This window comes from Setaria viridis, chromosome 7 (assembly GCF_005286985.2).
Source record: "Setaria viridis chromosome 7, Setaria_viridis_v4.0, whole genome shotgun sequence".
In the NCBI taxonomy this organism is placed as follows: Eukaryota; Viridiplantae; Streptophyta; class Magnoliopsida; order Poales; family Poaceae; genus Setaria; species Setaria viridis.
Genome location: NC_048269.2, coordinates 23,503,047 through 23,515,724, shown reverse-complemented (window position 1 = coordinate 23,515,724; position 12,678 = coordinate 23,503,047).

The window sequence follows — 12,678 nt, the reverse complement described above, 5'->3', positions numbered from 1 at the left end:
AGTAAAGTCCTATAAGGATTTATATGCATAGATGCACAAACCTCTAAGTTTTATCCAAAATGAAGTTGCTAAGACTATATCAATTTTTTATATTTGTAAGTTGCCTGACTTTTTTGCTTCCTAAGTGCCATATAATTGTATTCAAGATGCATGCATTTTATTATGCATTTAATTTAAAGTGTAAACTTAGGACCTGTTTGTTTAGGCACAAGGTTTTGCATAAGTTGCTTTTGTATTGTGACCTTGAGAAGCTATTTTTATTTTCAAAATCACTTTTACAAAATACCCCTTGTCTTATGACCTGGGAAAACTTATTTTTCTAAAGCTGCTATATGGTGTTAGGCAACTCTCAATAGCCATGAGTGAAAAGGGCGTTGGGGGCCCACTACTGAGTTGATGACATATAACGACTAGGACACCACGTTGGGGAAGAAGCTAGGGGTAGTGCCATCATTGGAGGACACCATGCATGTGGGTTATTTCCATCATTAAAGGGCATGCTTGATGTGTGGTAGCTGTGGCGGAACACCTCGGATTAACTTAACTAAAGCACGGTTAAGTCGCTTGACACGCGATACTCATGCCTTAATCAAGTTAACTCGATGTGCCGTCGGATTTCATCCGATTTAACCACTTAATAGGACCGAGTTAGCATAACTCATACGAAGATGAGTGGTTCCAGAGAATACAACAGATCCACCATTTGATTAGCAATTCCTGGCACACTAGTTAAAAATCAGAGTTTTACAAGTTATGAAGGAAAATAACAGAAGGTAAAAACATCATGGAAGCTATCGTCGGGGTCGGATGTCCCTGGTGAGGCCAGACAGGACATCAATGATCCCATTCCCCCACCGTCCGAGGAAGGATCCCACTCGACCGTCCACCCAGGAGGAAGCTAGGGCGGCCAAGTGCCAACAGCAAGCTTGGAAGTTTCAACTTCACCTGAAAAGAGAAGCCACAAATAAGGCTGAGCTTCTAAGCTCAACAAGACTTAACCGACCGGTGGGAAAACTACTCCACCACGTCTAGACATGCAAGACTCTTTGGCTGAGGGGTTTTGTTTGCCAAAAGCGGCTATGTTAAGTCCTTGCTTTCAAAGTTTTAGCTCAGATTCTAAGTTCACCAGTCTATGTTGGCAACTTATACTAGGCAATCAGAGATCCAACTTTATGTATACAAGCTTAACATCAAGGCCATGTCATCATCAGACTTCTTTATTACTCAGTGTAGCATAGCGATCAAGCAGTCTCAAACTATGAGAGGTAGACGAATCGACTCGAGTTCTTTAACCATGCATGGTGAACCTAACCTCATGACATCCGCGCACCACTCAGGGTCGCTTCCTGTGTCAGCCTTCCCCATCAATACCCTAACCCGTGTCGGGCCCACTTCCCTTGGTGCAATGTTCCACAGACTTGGCCTCTGCCGTTCTTTGACCACACTTGCCACTACGTGCGGCCGCAGGAGAACTTCATTCCAGAGACAGTGGATCGAACCACTCACGTTTAGGTTCAATCAGGTACTAGGCTTCCCCATCCCATAATAGGTATGAGGTTAGTACTTTCAAACACTTGATCACGAACACCACCACTGTCGGGCCTTAACAGATTGAGTAAACAAACGGGACGATCAGCCGACCACCAAAAGATTTCACCAAAACCCTGCCCCGTCCATTGTCCTTATAGTTGTAAACAAAAGAGAACAACCAACTCCTATAACTATGAGTGACAGGCAATCACTCAACTTTTACCAAGTCCTATTTAAGCATTGACACTACTCGAACCCAACAGACTAGTGTTCAGATCAAAGGAACTATGTCATGCATCTAGGGTTGCAAACAACTCCTATACGTAAATGCACAATCATGAGAAGGAAGGCATGTGCAAGTTTAGAAAGTTGGGTGCATGCTCCGGGACTTGCCTTCAAGTGGAGGGGAGGGGAACTGGTCTTCAGCTGGTGCTACTTTGGCTTCTGGGATTGGCGGCTCTGCTACAGCTTCGTCTTCAGGCGCTGGGTGTAGCTCGTAGGTGCCGTCGGCGAGATGTAACTCTACACGAATGCAAAAGCAGGATTTAGCACTTAGACGGTTAAGGCCTTGTTTGGAAGGAGGGGCTAAAATTTAGCCTTGGGCTAAACTTTAGCCCTCTCAAATATTGAGGCTAAAGTTTAGCCCTTGGGGTGTTTGGGTAAGGGGCTAAAGTTTAGCACTTATGTTGACAAAAGACCTATTTACCCATGTTGGAGGAGTGAGAAGGAGGAGAGAGAGAGGGGCAAGGGGAGGAATTTTGGATAAGGGGGACCACTTTTAGCCCCTTTAGTCCATTTTAGCACCTCTTGAGGGGCTAATGGATTATGGGGGGCTAAAATTTAGCCCCTCCATTTTAGCCTAGGTGTTTGGGAGCACTAGTGGCTAAAAGTGACTAAAATGGGGGTGCTAAAATTTAGCACCCCTCTCCCAAACACCCCCTAATTCAACAACACTTGCAAGTTAAAGCTCAGACACTTGTAGCAAAGCTACAGAAAAGGTGGGGGAGTTCAACTTTAGCTGGTGGAGAACAGGATAAAAGGGTCGGGTGGGGATAAACTCATGATCTGACCCTTAAACTTAAGGAATAACTGTGCTGGGGTCCTCAGACTTAACACAAGGAAGTCCCCGATAATTTACACAGATACTCTCGGATCAAGGAAAAAGATACAGCCGAGCCCTCGGGCGAGGTGGATAAGGGTCGGCGAAACAGACAGGGTCGGGCGAGACGGAAAAAGGGGTCGGACGAACCGGAAAGGGGTCGGCAGCTTACCTTCAGGTCTACTGGTGAAGGTTTGGGGTCGGGAAGGAACAGACTTGGGCGGAAAGACTAAAGCACTAAGGCTTGAGCGGCGGCGAGGTTTGACGGTGCTCCGGCGGTGGCGGAGCTTCTTGTGGGCAACAAGAAAGCTCTAGCACAACGTGGAGGAGCAGACGGCTTGGTGGATTGGGGGGGAGAAGCGGGTTTGAGCGGAGAGGGGAAGTTCTCAAGAGCTCAGCAGAAGTGCTCAAGTGCGCTCAGAGTATGGGCGGCGAAACAGCGATGGCAAAGGAAACTCCGGTGGGACTCTGGTATTCCCTTTTATAGCTGCGCGGAAGAGAGAGATTTCAAGCAGCACGAAGACCAGGAAGAGAAGGGATGAAGTGCGCTGCCATGGCGGCGATTGAGCGGCGATGGGAGGCAGAACAGAGCCTTGGAGACAGGGTCTTCGGCCATTGGACACAGGAGACAAGGCCAGCGCAGGCGCGGCTTTGCCAGGATTTAGATTTGGTGGAGGTGAGCGTGGTCTGGTCGCGTCGAGCGGTGGATTTGACTGGCGTGTGATAGGGAGAAAGGCGCTGCCAGCGTGGTTGCAGTAGGCGAAGTGATAGGGCGAGCAGCGGCGCGGGCGAGCATGAAACAGCGGCATGCCGGGGCACATTACTGGCGAGGCGGGAAAAGGAGCTATCGCGGCCGGAGTCGGGGTTGGCGGGGGAGGTATCATCGCGGAGCGAGCTCGTGGGCGGCGCAATTGTTGAGAGGCGGAAAAACCAGAAGGCATCAGGGCTTGCAGCTGGGGATCCGGGCGAGATGATGGGCGCGGGTCGCGAGGCGGTCTGACGCAGTAGCGGCAAAACTCTGCCACGGCGGCGACGGGGCACCTTGGCACGGCCGGTGAGGGCGCGAGCGAGACGAGGCGAGGCAGAAAAGGGTTGCAAGGGGCTTCCGCTGCGATTGGGGAGGAGGGCGCGCTGATCCATCCTGTCGCGACCGGCGACTGGGCGAGGCGGCGGACGTCGGAGGAGTTGAGCCACGCGGCGGGGAAGCTCTGAAACGGCGCATGCTGCTCAGGCGTGTCTGCCTCGGGAGATCCGGGGAAAGATTTTGGGTCCACCAGTCAGTCTCGGTTTCTCCACTGCTCCAAGATGGGAAGGAACACTGCCTCTGAACTTAGAGATGAACCGGCAGTTTTAGGTTGGGTTTTCAGGGGTCGAGACTGAGAACCGGTTTTGAGCGCTTAAGCTCAGGAGAGCTAGGACAACGGGATTAGGGACTTTCGGTTGAAGATTAACTCGGCTGATTAACCAAGGTCGTTACAGGTAGCTTATCAAACCCTTGAGGAAGAGCTCTATGCTGAGAGCATGGCTCACCATCAAGAAGAACAATTATGGTGTGCAACATTATGGAAATAGTTGTATAGTGAGAAAAGAGTTTGGGAGGCTAGAGTGTTCTGGCCAGCAGGAGGGAAAATAGAGAATTGGTTGAGAAATTTATGTGGTAGTAGTGGGCAATTTGTAGTCTACTCTATGTTGTCTAGGCTAATTCCAACCCACAATAGTTAGGGAATCACAATGTGTATTTTTTCTAGGACATAATTCAATTAAAGACCTTGATGCTTTAACTTTTGGAGATGGTGGGCCCAAGGCTTAAATATCTATACTACTTCTAAAGCAAGCAATGCATCTGTCCATTTTCTGGTTTATCGTCCCATTCAACAAGCGGTCTATTTTCCAAATGGTTCCTCCCCTTTCTCTTCCATCCTACATTACCTCCTCTCCTTTCTCTTCCATCCCACGTTACCTTATTCCTCCCAAATTATAATCACGTTCTGATTTGTTATCCCCCTACAAAGGTTGTATTGCAATCTTGGAAACCACTACACTTTCTGATTCCCACACAACAACACCTTCCACATTATTCTTTCCTTCCATGAATTTCATGTCTCATGGGTCCTCGATGCGCAGGATGCTGACGACTCTCCTTGACAAGACCTATGCAAGCAGTCATCACACAGATGCATCGGCCACCATAGACACCCAACTAAGTATTCTACTATTGATAAATCCCAGTGAATTGTCTGCCAATGCTGTAGGGTGTGGGTGACTACTAGGTGTTGCTTGTTGTTGTTGTTGTTGTTGTTGTTATTGTTGTTGTTGTTGTTGTTGTTGTTGTTTGACAGGTGCTATGATCCTATGCATACCACCTATAGTAAGTGTAGGCAACTATGTTGGCGAAATCTCAGCACGGAGTCTCAAATGTAGTCGTGGCAGCTGATGACGTACCAGCAATGCTAATTTAGCAGCTCCAACATGCTCATGTGCATCGAGGGGGGAATGTGGCAAGCATGGGTATGACCGGGATGATGTACAAAGATGAGATCCCTCGGTCACAGCGTGATCGCCATCCATAAGCTTGATTTGGCACCCCCAGGGTTGATGGATGATAACACTGCTATTGCCATGGTGGAGCAAGTTCAATCAAGTTCCCTTGAAGGTGCTCCACATTCAAACATCCTTTGAGGGGTTCTTGGCTTGAAGATGTCTTTCAAGGATGAAAGAAGCATGAATACAATCCACTAGGGAAAATCAATAACTTCCCAAATGGTATCATTTGAAGTAGATCTATTTGTATAAGCAAATAGAGAACACTGGCAATACACATTCAAGAATATGTATAATGAACAAGGTCTACAATACAATGTCATGAAGCTAGGGTTTGTATGGTAGAACTTGTACTCTCATGTCCCATGTTTGGACCATGTGATGATATGTAGGGGTGTAATTGTAACTGTTCCCTTCGGACCTTGGAGGCCAATAAATATAAATACGGCCAAGGGGTCAAGGAGTGATTTCCTTCTATTGTCTTCTTTACACCTTGCTTAGCAGCTAAAAACATATATTCATGAAAAAACAACCTCCACCAAGATTTTCTATGGACATCATTAGTCCTTGTAAAAGCACATGTAGAAAAGGAATGCCCTTTGTCCATATGGGAGTAGTTCACTTCATTTTGGCCTATTTTAGTACGCCGTCATGAGTAGCTGTTGCTTACATCTACTTGGTTACAAACCTAGTGATCTCTTTGGACTGCTCTCCTCCGTCACCATGCTAAAGGGCTTCACCATTCTATCCTATGATAATGCTAATTCCGTGGTGTCTACATCTATGGCTATTTTTAAGCAGGACTGTCACACATGCCTCGAGGTTGATGTGTGAGTGCTACAAGAGGTTGTGAGCTAGCTAGCTAGCTAGATGGTGCATCTATGCATGCTACAATGGATTATACTCTCCCATTTGCTTGTAGATACATTTTTTGTGTCAACGATCTGTGGCAGTCCAATAGATGTGTTGATGGACTTATAAACATATGAGCTATCTCATTTGTTCCCATAACAAGACACATCATTATTAGTGATGTTGTGTGTGGGTTGTGCCCTTCATAACCATCATCTTCTCTACGCCGCACATCAACAACCAAATTTTCTATGAATACTCCATGTTGCATGGAATCTTGTCTTATGGTTGTCATTAGTCATGATGTTGTGCAGTTAATGATGAGCATTCTCAATATGGTTTTCAACACCTCCTTCTCCAAACTATTAGCCAAGCTAAAAGGTGCAATAATTTATGCTCACATTTGGGAAGAATGAAGGATATTAGAGCTCAATCCGTCAAACGATACTTGGTGGTGGAGAAGGCACAAGAATTATAATTGTCTTTGCACTGGTAAATGAAGTGGAGCTTTCAAAGAAGGTGGAAGCCTACCATTTTGAATGAGGTAGGTAGAGTTAATCATAGGGCACGAATTCATGACTTGCATTGTAAGGGGAGACTGGCAAAGTTCACAACATCATTCTACTAGCTAACCTTTCAAGCAATATTCTCAATGTCCCCGATTAATCTAGTATGTTGTTCTCCACCCATGAATAGGTTAGGTCTCAATGGGAAGTGTGGTTTCTAAACAGGTCGGACTTCCATGGATTCACCCTCTTTGTGGTGTAACCATAGAATGTACTTGAATATTTACTATTTTCGTCTTGCAAATGCAAGAATTGTAGTTAAATTAATCTATTTCAATGTTGAAGATCTCTGTTATGGACCTTGTACACTCCTTGTAAAACTAAAAAAATTAAATAAAAATAAAATAAAATTGCTCAAGTATATCGATATTAAATTCATATAGATTATGCATCGTGTTACTTATTATTCAAAACCTAAGCTAAAACTTAAATACAATCATTCCAAATTGGCCCCGAAATAGTAAAATCAGACAAATGCTGACAATCATCCTAATATTGCCTCATGGGAAGAATACTAATACACAGTACCTGTTCACCAATTGATAATGGGGGCATCCAACTACCTTTCCCACCTTAGATCTTCAAGCACCCACCTCATCCTTAATTGAGTTCTAGAGCTTTGTGTTTTCTTAAAAACAAATGATGAAAAACTAGGAAAAGAAGATGGCTAGAAGTTGGGTTGGAATACTACTTTAATGGCAGAATAGGTGATTTCATCCCTCACATTTTGCCCGAGGGTCAAGTTCGTCCCTCAATTTTCATTTGGACCAATTTAGTCCTCCAACTTATGTTTTCAAGCTCAATCTCGTCCGTCGTCCTAATCGGTCATTCACATTGGCATGCCATGTTCACTGAGTCATCAATACCAAATGTCTTATATGCCCCTTGTTATTATTCTCTAATTTGGACAAGCTCAATTCACTTTTCCATTCAAATTCCATGCTAAATCTAAGAGACTAGAAGGCCATAGACATTTTGCATTCACCACGTTGTAGTCATAATTAAATTGACATTGGCTACATAGCTACTCCAACACCATCGAGAGGCCACCGGCAATTACAATAGAAAAACATACGAAAATGCCATGTGTCCAAGAAAATGAACTAACAATGGTATTCTTCCTAACAACATTTCATGACATTTGAGTGGATAAAATAATTTGAGAGTGTTGATACGAGTGAATAACAAGGGGCATATATGACATACGGTACTCATCACTCAACGGAACACATGCCTACGTTGACATGGCATGCCAACGTGGATGGCCAACTAGGATGAGGATGAGATTGAATCTGAAAATAATAGTTGGAGGACTAAATTGGTCCAAGTTAAAAGTGATGGGTGAACTTGACCCTCGGATGAAAATTGGACGAAATTCGGTCCAAAAAAATCGATGGAAAAATTTGCCTATTTTTCCTACTTTAATCTACTATTCAACATCGTTGATGACCCTTGCAACACCCAATCCTCTTTATATTTATATAAAAATTCATGACCACTTATATTTAATGAATCTTAAAATAATATAACTGCATATAAAATTAGAAATTTATAATACTAATCATAAAGATATGGTACATTGTCTATGATTTATTCAATATAAAAAGATGGAGTCAACAAAAACACCACAAGGCATATAAAAAATCATAATAACTTAAAGTTAAGTTTCCTTAATGTGATTAATAAGGTATAATTTCTTATTCAATTATAGCTCACCAGCCATAGAGATAGCACCAACCAAAAATGGGGAAATTGACACGCCTCTCCGTGAAGTTGGTTCCTTTTCTAGGGAACGAAAGAAATAACTAAGTCTATTGTTTGTTAAGGTTAGATTTTAGACTTCCCAAGGTTCTGATCACACAATGATTGAAGACTATATTTTTGTTGAGGTGGCTAGAGTAGGGGTTTCTAGTGATGAACCGGCTAAATTAGTTCCGTGACAGGAGACATATTGGAAAGATAGGCATTGAGAGTGCTATATTAATTATCTTAGATGCTTGTGATGGAGGATGTGGTAGATGGATCATGGGTGGCAAGTTGTCCGAGGATGAGAATTTGTTGATCTTTGTGATGGAGTTGCTAGAGGAGACAACGTTGTTGTTTGAATGGTTGGAAAGAACAATATTGCTCCTCCTCTTTTTTTTTGTTAGATGTTAAACCCTTTTCTCTATCTCTGAGTATAAAGTTTCACAAATATGAAAAGACTAATAGAAACTAAGATGACCCTTGTGGCAATTTGAGGACTTATTTCATCCATCCTATCCATGGACAATCTGGTAGAATTTGCCACATCCAAAGATGAGGTAGCCATGCTCCAAAAAGTTTGATATTATTCTTCCTTGAAAATCTCCTCAATGGATTTGTGTCCATTTTTCCTACAATAAGCTAATACATTCCTTAGAGAACCTTTTCATACAAAAAGCTAAGTGATCTGCATTTCATAGTCACAACGATATTTTCAATATAAGGGAAGCTGTATATTATGCACCACAAGGCATAGATGAAAAAAAATGAATTGTAAAAATGTAATTTAGAACGTTAGTAGCTTGGTCTCCTTAAATAATACATACTTGGTGTACCGGGAAACATCAAGTAGCCTTAAATGACAAAACTCAAATGGGTGGCTTCATACGCATTTGACAATGCACCAAATAACATAGGAGAAGCTAGGGGAAGCGTGACAATGACAAAAAGGAAATCTCCTTAAAAAGGAAGAATATGGGAGAGTAATAGCCCTCTGCTCCATAGCGATCACATTAATCAACCGGTGAACAACCAAACTGAATTACAATGTATATATGTAAGGCTATGGCTTTTGCAAATACAAAAGTAGCTATTGCTCCGCCAGAAATCAAATGGATAATTAGGAAGTGTCCAGAACCCTAAAAGTTTTGTTGTTACTAGAAGAAATTGTAAAGAGCAGGGAAACTGAACTTTCGTGTATGCAAGCATGGGAAACTGCAATCTCGAGTAATGTCCTATTTCCAGTAAATGGGCTTTGTTATATTATTCAATCTAGTAACCCACGTTACAACACGATTCGCACAATCTGGCTACAATCCTGGCACCAATCAGCAAGAAATCCTCCAATTTGCATACGATTGATTATGCACGCACTCTATTAGCCTATTACACTAGCTTGAGGCATTGTGTTGTACATGATTGTAATCCAACACTTTTAACTAATTATATATTAGCTTGATATGTTATTTTACTTGCAAATGGTTGGTGCAAAATCCCAAGACTGCTAGACAGTAACATTTATTTCCTTGTAGTTTTACTCTCATCGGAGATTCAAGAGGAAGTTCCGCTCGAAACCTAAAGTTGAGTTATTTCTAAAGGGATTGTTAGAAAATGCAACCACGTTCGAAGGAAGAAAACTGCAAGAGAAGGTAATCATGTTTCTCTAGAAAATCCCATCAAAGGTAATTGTATTTCTTATCCACTAGACCACTACTAGATTCCCTTTTGTGCTCTGAAGTTGGAAATCTGGTTTCCTCAAATAGAAAGTTCACAGTTTCAATCCCACCAGCAGTTTACTATCGGTCGAATTTTTCCTTTTCATTATACACGCACTTATTGTTTTATATTTATTTCATGAACATTATTTTGATACATTCTTTGGTCTCGCAGAGAACAGTGGACCATGATGATGCTGAAAGTTGTGGTACGGATTCAAACTACTCATTTTTAATACTTTTTACACAATAGACTTGAAAGACATACATGGATTCATTTATGTCCCAAAATATTATTCGTTTTATTTTTTCTATAAACATAACTTTTGCTATGTATCTTGACATAGTATCTAGGTGCATATCAAAAGCTATATACAAAGCAAAAATGAATAGTAATTTGGGACGAAGGGAGTAGTTAGAAAAACATTGTCTAGTAGGTTTAAAATGGAGAGCTGAAGTGTTTCCTTTTCAACTTACAAAAATGTGGCATTTTGTTATGTCGTTGAACATTGAGCTGTAGATTTGAGATCTCTTATTATTGACCCCATATTTTGCAGGGACTACTACCAGGAGCAGCAAGGCTATTCGTACCAGGGGAAGGGGAAGGGGAAGAGGAAGGGGAAGGGGAAGAAGGGGAAGAGGAAGGGGGCCTTCGCCTGTTGCATATCGTCCCATGCTCCGTGAGATGGATAAACTACCCCCTGGTTTTATTTAGCTTTGGGGATATGATTTTCAAGGGGAGACTGCATGACAACAACTAGTCTACAAATTGTCATGTGTTGTTGCTTAAGAATAAATGCACAAGGATTATTGTGCGCGCTACATCAAACCATCTGATGACGCTGCGTGTTCGATTTCCGTACCGTTTGTTAAACTGGAGACTGATGTTGTTTGCTTCAAAATCTAATAATGTTTGGTGACAATTTTGACCATATCTTGGCATGAGATATTATCACAGCCACAGGTGATGGTCTTTTAGAGTTTCAGTTTCTGGTGGAAGGTGCAGCATGTATGATTGCCTGAATAGTTTTCTACAGGTCATATTATTTGTACTTCATCAATTAGATACTTCAGCTGCCTAATATGCAAGCTTCTGCTCCATGAAGTGCACATTCCAGTGATGTGCATCAAGCTTCTGGTGATCCTCATAGTCATGCACTGGTATGTTTGCTTAGGGTGTGTTTGATTAAGCTGTGACTTTTGAAAAAGTAACTGTGAGCGGGCTATGGAAAAGTTGTTATAGGTTGTGACCAGGGGAAGGGGAAGGGGAAGAGGAAGGGGAAGGGGAAGAAGGGGAAGAGGAAGGGGGCCTTCGCCTGTTGCATATCGTCCCATGCTCCGTGAGATGGATAAACTACCCCCTGGTTTTATTTAGCTTTGGGGATATGATTTTCAAGGGGAGACTGCATGACAACAACTAGTCTACAAATTGTCATGTGTTGTTGCTTAAGAATAAATGCACAAGGATTATTGTGCGCGCTACATCAAACCATCTGATGACGCTGCGTGTTCGATTTCCGTACCGTTTGTTAAACTGGAGACTGATGTTGTTTGCTTCAAAATCTAATAATGTTTGGTGACAATTTTGACCATATCTTGGCATGAGATATTATCACAGCCACAGGTGATGGTCTTTTAGAGTTTCAGTTTCTGGTGGAAGGTGCAGCATGTATGATTGCCTGAATAGTTTTCTACAGGTCATATTATTTGTACTTCATCAATTAGATACTTCAGCTGCCTAATATGCAAGCTTCTGCTCCATGAAGTGCACATTCCAGTGATGTGCATCAAGCTTCTGGTGATCCTCATAGTCATGCACTGGTATGTTTGCTTAGGGTGTGTTTGATTAAGCTGTGACTTTTGAAAAAGTAACTGTGAGCGGGCTATGGAAAAGTTGTTATAGGTTGTGACCAGGGGAAGGGGAAGGGGAAGAGGAAGGGGAAGGGGAAGAAGGGGAAGAGGAAGGGGGCCTTCGCCTGTTGCATATCGTCCCATGCTCCGTGAGATGGATAAACTACCCCCTGGTTTTATTTAGCTTTGGGGATATGATTTTCAAGGGGAGACTGCATGACAACAACTAGTCTACAAATTGTCATGTGTTGTTGCTTAAGAATAAATGCACAAGGATTATTGTGCGCGCTACATCAAACCATCTGATGACGCTGCGTGTTCGATTTCCGTACCGTTTGTTAAACTGGAGACTGATGTTGTTTGCTTCAAAATCTAATAATGTTTGGTGACAATTTTGACCATATCTTGGCATGAGATATTATCACAGCCACAGGTGATGGTCTTTTAGAGTTTCAGTTTCTGGTGGAAGGTGCAGCATGTATGATTGCCTGAATAGTTTTCTACAGGTCATATTATTTGTACTTCATCAATTAGATACTTCAGCTGCCTAATATGCAAGCTTCTGCTCCATGAAGTGCACATTCCAGTGATGTGCATCAAGCTTCTGGTGATCCTCATAGTCATGCACTGGTATGTTTGCTTAGGGTGTGTTTGATTAAGCTGTGACTTTTGAAAAAGTAACTGTGAGCGGGCTATGGAAAAGTTGTTATAGGTTGTGGGCTGTAAGAAAGCTAAAAGCCGTTTGGTGAAACAATTGTGACTTTTTGGAAACACTTACAAA